Genomic DNA, 12,728 nt, shown 5'->3' with positions numbered 1-12,728 from the left:
GCCGGGATCCCCAGGGCGTTTCAGAGCGGCAGCGCCGGGGTCCCCAGGGCGTTTCAAAGCGGCAGCGCCGGGGTCCCCAGGGCGTTTCAGAGCGGCAGCGCCGGGGTCCCCAGGGCGTTTCAGAGCGGCAGCGCCGGGATCCCCAGGGCGTTTCAGAGCGGCGGCGCCGTGGTCCCCAGGGCGTTTCAGAGCGGCAGCGCCGGGATCCCCAGGGCGTTTCAGAGCGGCAGCGCCGGGGTCCCCAGGGCGTTTCAGAGCGGCAGCGCCGGGGTCCCCGGGGCGTTTCAGAGCGGCAGCGCCGGGCTCCCCGGGGCGTTTCAGAGCGGCAGCGCCGGGCTCCCCGGGGCGTTTCAGAGCGGCAGCGCCGGGCTCCCCGGGGCGTTTCAGAGCGGCAGCGCCGGGATCCCCGGGGCGTTTCAGAGCGGCAGCGCCGGGGTCCCCGGGGCGTTTCAGAGCGGCAGCTCCGGGATCCCCGGGGCGTTTCAGAGCGGCAGCGCCGGGGTCCCCGGGGCGTTTCAGAGCGGCAGCGCCGGGGTCCCCGGGGCGTTTCAGAGCGGCAGCGCCGGGGTCCCCGGGGCGTTTCAGAGCGGCAGCGCCGGGATCCCCGGGGCGTTTCAGAGCGGCAGCGCCGGGGTCCCCGGGGCGTTTCAGAGCGGCAGCGCCGGGGTCCCCGGGGCGTTTCAGAGCGGCAGCGCCGGGGTCCCCGGGGCGTTTCAGAGCGGCAGCGCCGGGATCCCCAGGGCGTTTCAGAGCGGCAGCGCCGGGGTCCCCAGGGCGTTTCAGAGCGGCAGCGCCGGGGTCCCCAGGGCGTTTCAGAGCGGCAGCGCCGGGGTCCCCAGGGCGTTTCAGAGCGGCAGCGCCGGAGTCCCCAGGGCGTTTCAGAGCGGCAGCGCCGGGGTCCCCAGGGCGTTTCAGAGCGGCAGCGCCGGGGTCCCCAGGGCGTTTCAGAGCGGCGGCGCCGGGGTCCCCAGGGCGTTTCAGAGCGGCGGCGCCGGGGTCCCCAGGGCGTTTCAGAGCGGCGGCGCCGGGGTCCCCAGGGCGTTTCAGAGCGGCGGCGCCGGGGTCCCCAGGGCGTTTCAGAGCGGCGGCGCCGGGGTCCCCGGGGCGTTTCAGAGCGGCAGCGCCGGGGTCCCCAGGGCGTTTCAGAGCGGCAGCGCCGGGGTCCCCGGGGCGTTTCAGAGCGGCAGCGCCGGGATCCCCAGGGCGTTTCAGAGCGGCAGCGCCGGGGTCCCCAGGGCGTTTCAGAGCGGCAGCGCCGGGCTCCCCAGGGCGTTTCAGAGCGGCAGCGCCGGAGTCCCCAGGGCGTTTCAGAGCGGCGGCGCCGGGGTCCCCGGGGCGTTTCAGAGCGGCAGCGCCGGGATCCCCGGGGCGTTTCAGAGCGGCAGCGCCGGGGTCCCCGGGGCGTTTCAGAGCGGCAGCGCCGGGATCCCCGGGGCGTTTCAGAGCGGCAGCTCCGGGATCCCCAGGGCGTTTCAGAGCGGCAGCGCCGGGGTCCCCAGGGCGTTTCAGAGCGGCAGCGCCGGGATCCCCAGGGCGTTTCAGAGCGGCAGCGCCGGAGTCCCCAGGGCGTTTCAGAGCGGCAGCGCCGGGGTCCCCGGGGCGTTTCAGAGCGGCAGCGCCGGGGTCCCCGGGGCGTTTCAGAGCGGCAGCGCCGGGGTCCCCGGGGCGTTTCAGAGCGGCAGCGCCGGGGTCCCCGGGGCGTTTCAGAGCGGCAGCGCCGGGGTCCCCGGGGCGTTTCAGAGCGGCAGCGCCGGGATCCCCGGGGCGTTTCAGAGCGGCAGCGCCGGGGTCCCCAGGGCGTTTCAGAGCGGCAGCGCCGGGATCCCCGGGGCGTTTCAGAGCGGCAGCGCCGGGGTCCCCAGGGCGTTTCAGAGCGGCAGCGCCGGGATCCCCAGGGCGTTTCAGAGCGGCAGCTCCGGGATCCCCAGGGCGTTTCAGAGCGGCAGCGCCGGGGTCCCCAGGGCGTTTCAGAGCGGCAGCTCCGGGGTCCCCAGGGCGTTTCAGAGCGGCAGCGCCGGAGTCCCCAGGGCGTTTCAGAGCGGCAGCGCCGGGCTCCCCAGGGCGTTTCAGAGCGGCGGCGCCGGAGTCCCCAGGGCGTTTCAGAGCGGCGGCGCCGGAGTCCCCAGGGCGTTTCAGAGCGGCGGCGCCGGGGTCCCCAGGGCGTTTCAGAGCGGCGGCGCCGGAGTCCCCAGGGCGTTTCAGAGCGGCGGCGCCGGAGTCCCCAGGGCGTTTCAGAGCGGCGGCGCCGGGGTCCCCAGGGCGTTTCAGAGCGGCAGCGCCGGGCTCCCCAGGGCGTTTCAGAGCGGCAGCGCCGGGCTCCCCAGGGCGTTTCAGAGCGGCGGCGCCGGGGTCCCCAGGGCGTTTCAGAGCGGCGGCGCCGGGGTCCCCAGGGCGTTTCAGAGCGGCAGCGCCGGGCTCCCCAGGGCGTTTCAGAGCGGCAGCGCCGGGATCCCCAGGGCGTTTCAGAGCGGCGGCGCCGGAGTCCCCAGGGCGTTTCAGAGCGGCGGCGCCGGGGTCCCCAGGGCGTTTCAGAGCGGCAGCGCCGGAGTCCCCAGGGCGTTTCAGAGCGGCAGCGCCGGGATCCCCAGGGCGTTTCAGAGCGGCAGCGCCGGGGTCCCCAGGGCGTTTCAGAGCAGCAGCGCCGGAGTCCCCAGGGCGTTTCAGAGCGGCAGCGCCGGGGTCCCCAGGGCGTTTCAGAGCGGCAGCGCCGGAGTCCCCAGGGCGTTTCAGAGCGGCAGCGCCGGAGTCCCCAGGGCGTTTCAGAGCGGCAGCGCCGGGGTCCCCAGGGCGTTTCAGAGCGGCAGCGCCGAAGTCCCCAGGGCGTTTCAGAGCGGCAGCGCCGGGGTCCCCAGGGCGTTTCAGAGCGGCAGCGCCGGGGTCCCCAGGGCGTTTCAGAGCGGCAGCGCCGAAGTCCCCAGGGCGTTTCAGAGCGGCAGCGCTATAACCCATCCCCCACCTCCCCTCAGACACCCCAGTGCTCCCTGTACCCCCCCAGCCCCCCTCACACAGGGGAGAGGTTATAACCCATCCCCCACGTCCCCTCAAACACCCCAGCGCTCCCTGTGACCCCCAGTCTCCCTCACACAGGGGAGAGGTTATAACCCATCCCCCACCTCCCCTCAGACACCCCAGTGCTCCCTGTGCCCCTCAGGCCCCCTCACACAGGGGAGAGGTTATAACCCATCCCCCCACCTCCCCTCACACACCCCAGTGCTCCCTGTGCCCCCCCCCCAGCCCCACCTTACACAGGGGAGAGATTATAACCCATCCCCCACCTCCCCTCAGACACCCCAGTGCTCCCTGTGACCCCCAGCCCCCCTTACACAGGGGAGAGGTTATAACCCATCCCCCCCTCCCCTCACACACCCCAGTGCTCCCTGTGCCCCCCAGTCTCCCTCACACAGGGGAGAGGCTATAACCCATCCCCCACCTCCCCTCAGACACCCCAGTGGTCCCTGTGCCCCCCAGCCCCACCTTACACAGGGGAGAGGTTATAACCCATCCGCCACCTCCCCTCAGACACCCCAGTGGTCCCTGTGCCCCCCAGCCCCACCTTACACAGGGGAGAGGCTATAACCCATCCCCCACCTCCCCTCAGACACCCCAGTGGTCCCTGTGCCCCCCAGCCCCACCTCACACAGGGGAGAGGTTATAACCCATCCGCCACCTCCCCTCACACACCCCAGTGCTCCCTGTGCCCTCCAGTCCCCTTCACACAGGGGAGAGGTTAAAACCCATCCCCCACCTCCCCTCAGACACTCCAGTGCTCCCTGTGCCCCCCAGCCCCCCTCACACAGGGGAGAGGTTATAACCCATCCCCCACCTCCCCTCAGACACCCCAGTGCTCCCTGTGCCCCCCAGCCCCCCTCACACAGGGGAGAGGTTATAACCCATCCCCCACCTCCCCTCAGACACCCCAGTGCTCCCTGTGCCCCCCCCAGCCCCACCTTACACAGGGGAGAGGTTATAACCCATCCCCCACCTCCCCTAAGATACCCCATTGCTCCCTGTGCCCCCCCCCCAGCCCCACCTTACACAGGGGAGAGGTGTAACCCATCGCCCCACCCAGGGCTGTCCTTAGGCGCATTCAGAGTCCCCAGCTGCGTAGGGCAGCAGAGTGTGGGGGCGCCGCTCTGGGGCCGAGGGGGGGAGAAGCAGGGAGCAGCAACAGCAGGGCCCTAGAGCGCCAGTGCGCTACCTGCAGGCTGCAGCCCGGAGGGAGGGAGGGGCTGGGCTGCTGGGGGGGGGGAACTCACCTGTGCGGCGCTCTCCTAGTCTTGTCTTACTTCTCCCCTCCCCCGGAGCACGCCCCTTCCCTGCGGAGCACCCCTCTCCCCCTCCCCTGCAGTGGGGCAGGCTGGGTTGGGTGGGGAGCTGGCTGTGTGCCAGGCAGGAGCTGAGCTGCGCACGTGGAGGCTGCGCCAGGTATCAGGAATAGCTCCCTCCCCAAAACGGACACACTTGATTGAGGGACGGGAGGCCCTGGCCTGGGGAGATCAGAGGAACGGGCCGGCAGGAAGCAGAGCTGGGGGGGCTGACCAGATGGCAGGAGGCAGGAAGCAGAGCTGGGCGGGGCTGACCGGATGGCAGGGGGGCAGGAAGCAGAGCTGGGGGGGCTGACCGGATGGCAGGGGGCAGGAAGCAGAGCTGGGGGGGCTGACCGGATGGCAGGGGGGCAGGAAGCAGAGCTGGGGGGGCTGAGCGGATGGCAGGGGGGCAGGAAGCAGAGCTGGGGGGGGCTGAGCGGATGGCAGGGGGGCAGGAAGCAGAGCTGGGGGGGCTGACCGGATGGCAGGGGGGCAGGAAGCAGAGCTGGGGGGGCTGACCGGATGGTGGGGGGCAGGAAGCAGAGCTGGGGGGTGCTGACCGGATGGCAGGAGGCAGGAAGCAGAGCTGGCGGGGCTGACCGGATGGCAGGGGGGCGGGAAGCAGAGCTGGGGGGGCTGACCGGATGGCGGGCGCCAGGAAGCAGAGCTAGGGGGGCTGACCGGATGGCGGGGGGCAGGAAGCAGAGCTGGGGGGGCTGACCGGATGGCAGGGGGGCGGGAAGCAGAGCTGGGGGGGCTGACCGGATGGCAGGGGGGCGGGAAGCAGAGCTGGGGGGGGCTGACCGGATGGCAGGGGGCGGGAAGCAGAGCTGGGGGGGCTGACCGGATGGCAGGGGGCGGGAAGCAGAGCTGGGGGGGCTGACCGGATGGCGGGGGGCGGGAAGCAGAGCTGGGGGGGCTGACCGGATGACGGGGGGGGGAAGCAGAGCTGGGGGGGCTGACCGGATGGCGGGGGGCGGGAAGCAGAGCTGGGGGGGCTGACCGGATGGCGGGGGGCGGGAAGTAGAGCTGGGGGGGCTGACCGGATGACGGGGGGGGAAGCAGAGCTGGGGGGGCTGACCAGATGGCAGGGGGGCGGGAAGCAGAGCTGGGGGGGCTGACCGGATGGCGGGGGGCGGGAAGCAGAGCTGGGGGTGCTGACCGGATGGCGGGGGGCGGGAAGCAGAGCTGGGGGGGCTGACCGGATGGCAGGGGGGCGGGAAGCAGAGCTGGGGGGTGCTGAGCGGATGGCAGGGGGGTGGGAAGCAGAGCTGGGGGGGCTGACCGGATGGCAGGGGGGCGGGAAGCAGAGCTGGGGGGGCTGAGCGGATGGCAGGGGGGTGGGAAGCAGAGCTGGGGGGGCTGACCGGATGGTGGGGGGCAGGAAGCAGAGCTGGGGGGTGCTGACCGGATGGCAGGAGGCAGGAAGCAGAGCTGGCGGGGCTGACCGGATGGCAGGGGGGCGGGAAGCAGAGCTGGGGGGGCTGACCGGATGGCGGGGGGCGGGAAGCAGAGCTGGGGGTGCTGACCGGATGGCGGGGGGCGGGAAGCAGAGCTGGGGGGGCTGACCGGATGGCAGGGGGGCGGTAAGCAGAGCTGGGGGGTGCTGAGCGGATGGCAGGGGGGTGGGAAGCAGAGCTGGGGGGGCTGACCGGATGGCAGGGGGGCGGGAAGCAGAGCTGGGGGGGCTGAGCGGATGGCAGGGGGGTGGGAAGCTGTGACGTAGTGGGGGTACCTGGCTGGTTTCTATGCTGCTGGCTCTGGGGGAACCCCCACTGGCTGCTGTGGGTACCACGACCCAGCAAAACAGGATGAGTCACTATGCAAACCAGTGGCCAGACACCCCCCATGGAGAGGAACAAAGGAAGGTGGAATGCTGCCTTGGCTGGGGGGCAGGGCTGGAAGTTAGCGAGTTGGTTGCTGGCTGTCGGAGGGCATGGATGAGACAGCCTAGGGAGAGGAGCTGGAGTTTAGGGGCCCAGTCTCCCCCATCTCAAGGGGGCCTGAGGCATCCTAGCCCAGTTCCTGTGACCAGATTACGTCTGTGCTGCGCTGTGCTGGAGGAGCAATAAACCACCCTCAATTCCACTGGCTGGTGCAGTCTGTTTGTGCCATTTCGGGGTGCAGGAGACGGGGAACCCCCAACGTGCCGTCACACTGGTGTCAGAAGTGGGATGCACTGCACCCCGTGGATGAAGCTCCCAGCGGCAAGCGACAAGGCGCAGTAGAAGCAAGAGCCCTGGAGCCAGGCGTGCTGGAGACAGAGCGAAGCGGTTCCTGGGAATCGTGGGGCGCTGCAGCACTAGACTGGTGAGTCTGCACCGAGGGGCCCAGCGGGCAGATGGCCTACGCCCGACTCTTGAAGGCAGAGCTGGTGGGGCTGTGCAGAGAGAGGGGCTTGCCTGTGCGGAAAGCAACCAAGGCCCAGCTGATTACCCAGCTGGAAGAGAATGACCAGCCACAGGGCCAGGATCTTGTCCCCAGGGGAAGCAGCCAGACCCCCCCTGAGAGTGTGTCAGGCTCAGAGAGGGGGAGGAGCGCTGGAACCCAACGGAGAGATGAGACAGCGTCTCCCGGGAGGCCTGCAAGCCGTAGCCCATCTAGGGCAGGGGCCAGCCCAGCGGAGCTGCGGCGGCTGGAGATCCAGCTGCGGATCAGGGAACTGGAAGTAGAGGACCGAGAGAAGGAGCGCCAGGACCGAGAGAGGCAGCGGCAGCATGAGCTGGCCATGGCAGAGCGGAGAACCGGCGGGGCACCGGCTGCGCCAAGTGCGGATGGGCCCCAAGGTCCCAGGGCTGCCAGCCACTTGGAGGGGCTCGTGGTGGCCCAACTGAAGGACATGGGTGACATAGACGGGTTCCTCAGTGCCTTTGAGAGGGCCTGTGGACTGCAACGGGTTCCCCCAGCTGACTGGCTGCAGGAGCTCATCCCCGCACTGAACCAGGAGGCGGCCGGAGTGCTCAGTCAGCTGGAGGACCTACAGCCAGGGGATTACAACCGAGTCAAGGAGGCCCTGCTGCACAAGTTCGGGCTGACCCCCGAGATATACAGGAAGAAGTTCCGGGGGGTACAGAAAGGGCCACGGGAGACCTATGTGGACCTGGCCTCCTGCCTGGCGCAATACTGCCGCAAGTGGGTGTCTGGAGTTGGAGCCCAGACCGCAGAGGAGCTGCTCAAGCTGGTCATGATGGAGCAGTTCTATGAAGCGTGCCCACCCAAACTGAGGCTGTGGCTCAAGGACCGGAGACCAGAGAACCCCCAGGAGGCCGGGAGACTGGCGGATGAGTTCACGGAGAGCCGGTCCGGGTGTGAACGGGAGTCCCGGAGAGAGAGGGAACCGCGCAGAGACCGGATCTCGGCTGAGCGACGGAGGGAGTCAACTACGGGGCGAGACCAAGGAACAGGTCGTCTGCGCCCCAGAGAACCAGCCAGGGCCTGGACAGAGACAGCCCAAAGCCTAACTTGCCATCGCTGTGGGCAAAAAGGCCACAAGAGGGCTCAGTGCACCAGGTCCCAGGACCGGGGACTGTCCAGGGTTAACTGGCTGGGGCGGGGGGAAGGGCAGGCTGCCCCAGAGGCAGGGGCTGGCAGGCAAACCTCAGCTCAGAGAGAGGGGAAGGATGCTCAGTGCACCTCCCCTGGGAGGTCTGATTCTCAGGAGGCGGATTCCTCCGTGTACCGGGTGGGGGCAGGACGGCCCCTGCGGAGCGAGTGCCTCATACCCCTGGAGGTGGATGGTAGGAAGGTGACGGGCTTCTGGGACACGGGGGCGGAGGTGACTCTGGCCCGATCTGACATAGTGGCCCAGGAGCGGATACTACCCCACGCGCAGCTGACCCTGAAGGGCATAGACGGGTCCCCGTTTAAGGTGCCTGTAGCCAGGGTGCATCTGAAATGGGGGGCGAAGGAAGGCCTCAAGGAAGTGGGGGTGCACCCGCACTTGCCCACCGAGGTGCTGATGGGGAACGACCTAGAGGAGTGGCCCCATGAATCCCAGCGGGCTCTAGTCACTACCCGGAGCCAGAGCCAGCGGGGGGCTGACAACGTGGGTCCAGGGAAGGACTCCTGGCAGCGTCCTCAGGGTCCCATCCCAGTGGACACGGGGTCCAGCCAGGCTGGGACTCCGGACCTAGGCAGAGGTGGGGGACAGGTCCCGATCCCTGCCTCAGCAGCTGAATTCCAGGCTGAGGTGCAGGCAGACCCCTCCTTGCAGAGGCTGAGGGACCAGGCTGGCCTCCGTGCAGCTCAGCCCCGGGGGAGAGGTGGCCAGGAGAGATTCCTGCGGGAGCGTGGGCTCCTGTTCCGTGAGTGGCTCCCCCCCAGGAAGGCGAGGGCATGGAGGGTAGAGCGGCAGCTGGTCGTCCCCCGAAAGTATCGCCTCAAGCTGCTGTATTTGGCCCACGATTCCCCCGTTGGGGGCCACCGGGGGATCCGGAGCACCCGGCTGAAGCTGCTCCAGCACTTCTATTGGCCGGGAATCTTTACAGCCGTGCAGCGGTACTGCCGGTCCTGTGACTCCTGCCAGAGGGGCGGGAAGGCCCAAGACAGGAGGAAAGCGGCTTGGGGGTCTCTACCCCAGATAGAGGACCCTCTGGGCTTGCTGAGAGAGTTATGGGAGGGGAAGTCCTCCCTGGATGGAGCTTCGGGGGTGGAAGCCGCCCTGGCTGTCCAGAGAAGGCTCGCTGGGCTCATGGCCCCGGCCCGAGAGACCCTGGCGAGAGATCAAGGCCAGCGGAAGGGTGGGTGTGACCCCCGAGGACAGGCCTGGGCCAGTCGCCCTGGAGCGGGGCGGCGAGTGGACAGAGGGAAGCCAGCTCATGTGGGGCCTCGCCACGGCCGGCCCGAGTCAAGGGGAGCACCCATGTCCCCAGGGCGGGTTCCCACGCAGAGGACCCGAACTTCCCTAGGTCACGAGCGGAGTGACCCTGCTCAGTTCGCTCTCGGAGGGGGGAGAACTGTGACGTAGTGGGGGTACCTGGCTGGTTTCTATGCTGCTGGCTCTGGGGGAACCCCCACTGGCTGCTGTGGGTACCACGACCCAGCAAAACAGGATGAGTCACTATGCAAACCAGTGGCCAGACACCCCCCATGGAGAGGAACAAAGGAAGGTGGAATGCTGCCTTGGCTGGGGGGCAGGGCTGGAAGTTAGCGAGTTGGTTGCTGGCTGTCGGAGGGCATGGATGAGACAGCCTAGGGAGAGGAGCTGGAGTTTAGGGGCCCAGTCTCCCCCATCTCAAGGGGGCCTGAGGCATCCTAGCCCAGTTCCTGTGACCAGATTACGTCTGTGCTGCGCTGTGCTGGAGGAGCAATAAACCACCCTCAATTCCACTGGCTGGTGCAGTCTGTTTGTGCCATTTCGGGGTGCAGGAGACGGGGAACCCCCAACGTGCCGTCACAGAAGCAGAGCTGGGGGGGCTGACCGGATGGCGGGGGGCGGGAAGCAGAGCTGGGGGGGCTGACCGGATGACGGGGGGGGGAAGCAGAGCTGGGGGGGCTGACCGGATGGCAGGGGGGCGGGAAGCAGAGCTGGGGGGGCTGACCGGATGGCGGGGGGCGGGAAGCAGAGCTGGGGGTGCTGACCGGATGGTGGGGGGCGGGAAGCAGAGCTGGGGGGGCTGACCGGATGGCAGGGGGGCGGTAAGCAGAGCTGGGGGGTGCTGAGCGGATGGCAGGGGGGTGGGAAGCAGAGCTGGGGGGGCTGACCGGATGGCAGGGGGGCGGGAAGCAGAGCTGGGGGGGCTGAGCGGATGGCAGGGGGGTGGGAAGCAGAGCTGGGGGGGCAGACCGGATGGCAGGGGGGTGGGAAGCAGAGCTGGGGGGGCTGACCGGATGGCGGGGGGCAGGAAGCAGAGCTGGGGGGGCTGACCGGATGGCGGGGGGCAGGAAGCAGAGCTGGGGGGTGCTGAGCGGATGGCAGGGGGGCAGGAAGCAGAGGTGGGGGGGCTGACCGGATTGCAGGGGGGCAGGAAGCAGAGGTGGGGGGGCTGACCGGATGGCAGTGGGGCGGGAAGCAGAGGTGGGGGGGCTGACCGGATGGCGGGGGGCAGGAAGCAGAGCTGGGGGGGCTGACCGGATGGCAGGGGGGCGGGAAGCAGAGGTGGGGGGGTTGACCGGATGGCGGGGGGCGGGAAGCAGAGCTGGGGGGGCTGACCGGATGGCGGGGGGCGGGAAGCAGAGCTGGGGGGGGCTGACCGGATGGCAGGGGGGCGGGAAGCAGAGGTGGGGGGGCTGACCGGATGGCAGGGGGCGGGAAGCAGAGCTGGGGGGGCTGACCGGATTGCAGGGGGGGGGAAGCAGAGCTGGGGGGGCTGACCGGATGGCGGGGTGCGGGAAGCAGAGCTGGGGGGGCTGACCGGATGACGGGGGGGGGAAGCAGAGCTGGGGGGGCTGACCGGATGACGGGGGGGGAAGCAGAGCTGGGGGGGCTGACCGGATGGCGGGGGGCGGGAAGCAGAGCTGGGGGGGCTGACCGGATGACGGGGGGGGAAGCAGAGCTGGGGGGGCTGACCGGATGGCGGGGGGCGGGAAGCAGAGCTGGGGGGGCTGACCGGATGGCAGGGGGGGGAAGCGGAGCTGGGGGGGCTGACCGGATGGCGGGGGGCGGGAAGCAGAGCTGGGGGGGCTGACCGGATGACTGGGGGGGGAAGCAGAGCTGGGGGGGCTGACCGGATGACGGGGGGGGGAAGCAGAGCTGGGGGGTCTGACCGGATGGCGGGGGGCGGGAAGCAGAGCTGGGGGGGCTGACCGGATGACGGGGGGGGGAAGCAGAGCTGGGGGGGCTGACCGGATGGCGGGGGGCGGAAAGCAGAGATGGGGGGGCTGACCGGATGACGGGGGAGGGAAGCAGAGCTGGGGGGGCTGACCGGATGACGGGGGGGGAAGCAGAGCTGGGGGGGCTGACCGGATGGCGGGGGGCGGGAAGCAGAGCTGGGGGGGCTGACCGGATGACGGGGGGGGAAGCAGAGCTGGGGGGGCTGACCGGATGGCGGGGGGCGGGAAGCAGAGCTGGGGGGGCTGACCGGATGGCGGGGGGCAGGAAGCAGAGCTGGGGGGGCTGACCGGATGGCGGGGGGCAGGAAGCAGAGCTGGGGGGGCTGAGCGGATGGCAGGGGGGCGGGAAGCAGAGCTGGGGGTGCTGACTGGATGGCGGGGGGCGGGAAGCAGAGCTGGGGGGGCTGACCGGATGGCGGGGGGCGGGAAGCAGAGCTGGGGGGGCTGACCGGATGGCGGGGGGCGGGAAGCAGAGCTGGGGGGGCTGACTGGATGGCGGGGGGCGGGAAGCAGAGCTGGGGGGGCTGACCGGATGGCGGGGGGCGGGAAGCAGAGCTGGGGGGGCTGACTGGATGGCGGGGGGCGGGAAGCAGAGCTGGGGGGGCTGACCGGATGGCGGGGGGCGGGAAGCAGAGCTGGGGGGGCTGACCGGATGGCAGGGGGGCGGGAAGCAGAGCTGGGGGGGCTGACCGGATGGCAGGGGGGCGGGAAGCAGAGCTGGGGGTGCTGACTGGATGGCGGGGGGCAGGAAGCAGAGCTGGGGGGGCTGACCGGATGGCGGGGGGCGGGAAGCAGAGCTGGGGGGGCTGACCGGATGGCGGGGGGCGGGAAGCAGAGCTGGGGGGGCTGACCGGATGGCAGGGGGGCGGGAAGCAGAGGTGGGGGGGCTGACCGGATGGCGGGGGGCGGGAAGCAGAGCTGGGGGGGCTGACCGGATGGCGGGGGGCGGGAAGCAGAGCTGGGGGGGCTGACCGGATGGCGGGGGGCGGGAAGCAGAGCTGGGGGTGCTGACCGGATGGCGGGGGGCTGGAAGCAGAGCTGGGGGGGCTGACCAGATGGCGGGGGGCAGGAAGCAGAGCTGGGGGGTGCTGAGCGGATGGCGGGGGGCGGGAAGCAGAGCTGGGGGGCGGTGCAGCGTGCGGGGGCTGGAGCGGGACTGACCCCCGCACTCACAGATACCGGGGCGCTGCCTGTCCCGCTCGGCCCCCCCTTCGGGCGGAGATGTTACTGAGCGGGTTGTGATCACGTGTGTCCCTAGGGTACCTGGATCGGTGAGAGGTGCCTGGGGGGCGAGGTGACAAAGCACCAGGGAATGTTCCTGTTTGATTTCTCAGCCAATGGTTCAGAGGGGGAAACGCCCAAGGGCGTGTGTAGCACTAGCAGAAGGGAAGTGATTAGAGCAGCTGAGGCGCAGTGTGTGTGTGTGGGGGGGGGTCTGCTCTGTGACCCGGGGCCCCTGCGCTGGGATGGGAGAGTCTCACTGAGTCTCCCAAATGTGGATTCACCCAGGCGCAGCCTCCCAGCGAGGGAGACAAAGGGAGGGGGGCAGAGACCAGCACCTGGCTGGGGGGCAGGGCTGGAAGAGGGTCAGTTTCTGTCTGGTACCATGGAGGAAGCAGCCTAGGAAAGGGGCTGGGATTTAGGGGCCCA

This window comes from Pelodiscus sinensis, unplaced genomic scaffold (genome assembly GCF_049634645.1).
Source record: "Pelodiscus sinensis isolate JC-2024 unplaced genomic scaffold, ASM4963464v1 ctg174, whole genome shotgun sequence".
NCBI classification, from domain to species: Eukaryota; Metazoa; Chordata; order Testudines; family Trionychidae; genus Pelodiscus; species Pelodiscus sinensis.
The sequence above is the reverse complement of the archived record's forward strand: the minus strand, read 5'-3'. Positions refer to the sequence as shown.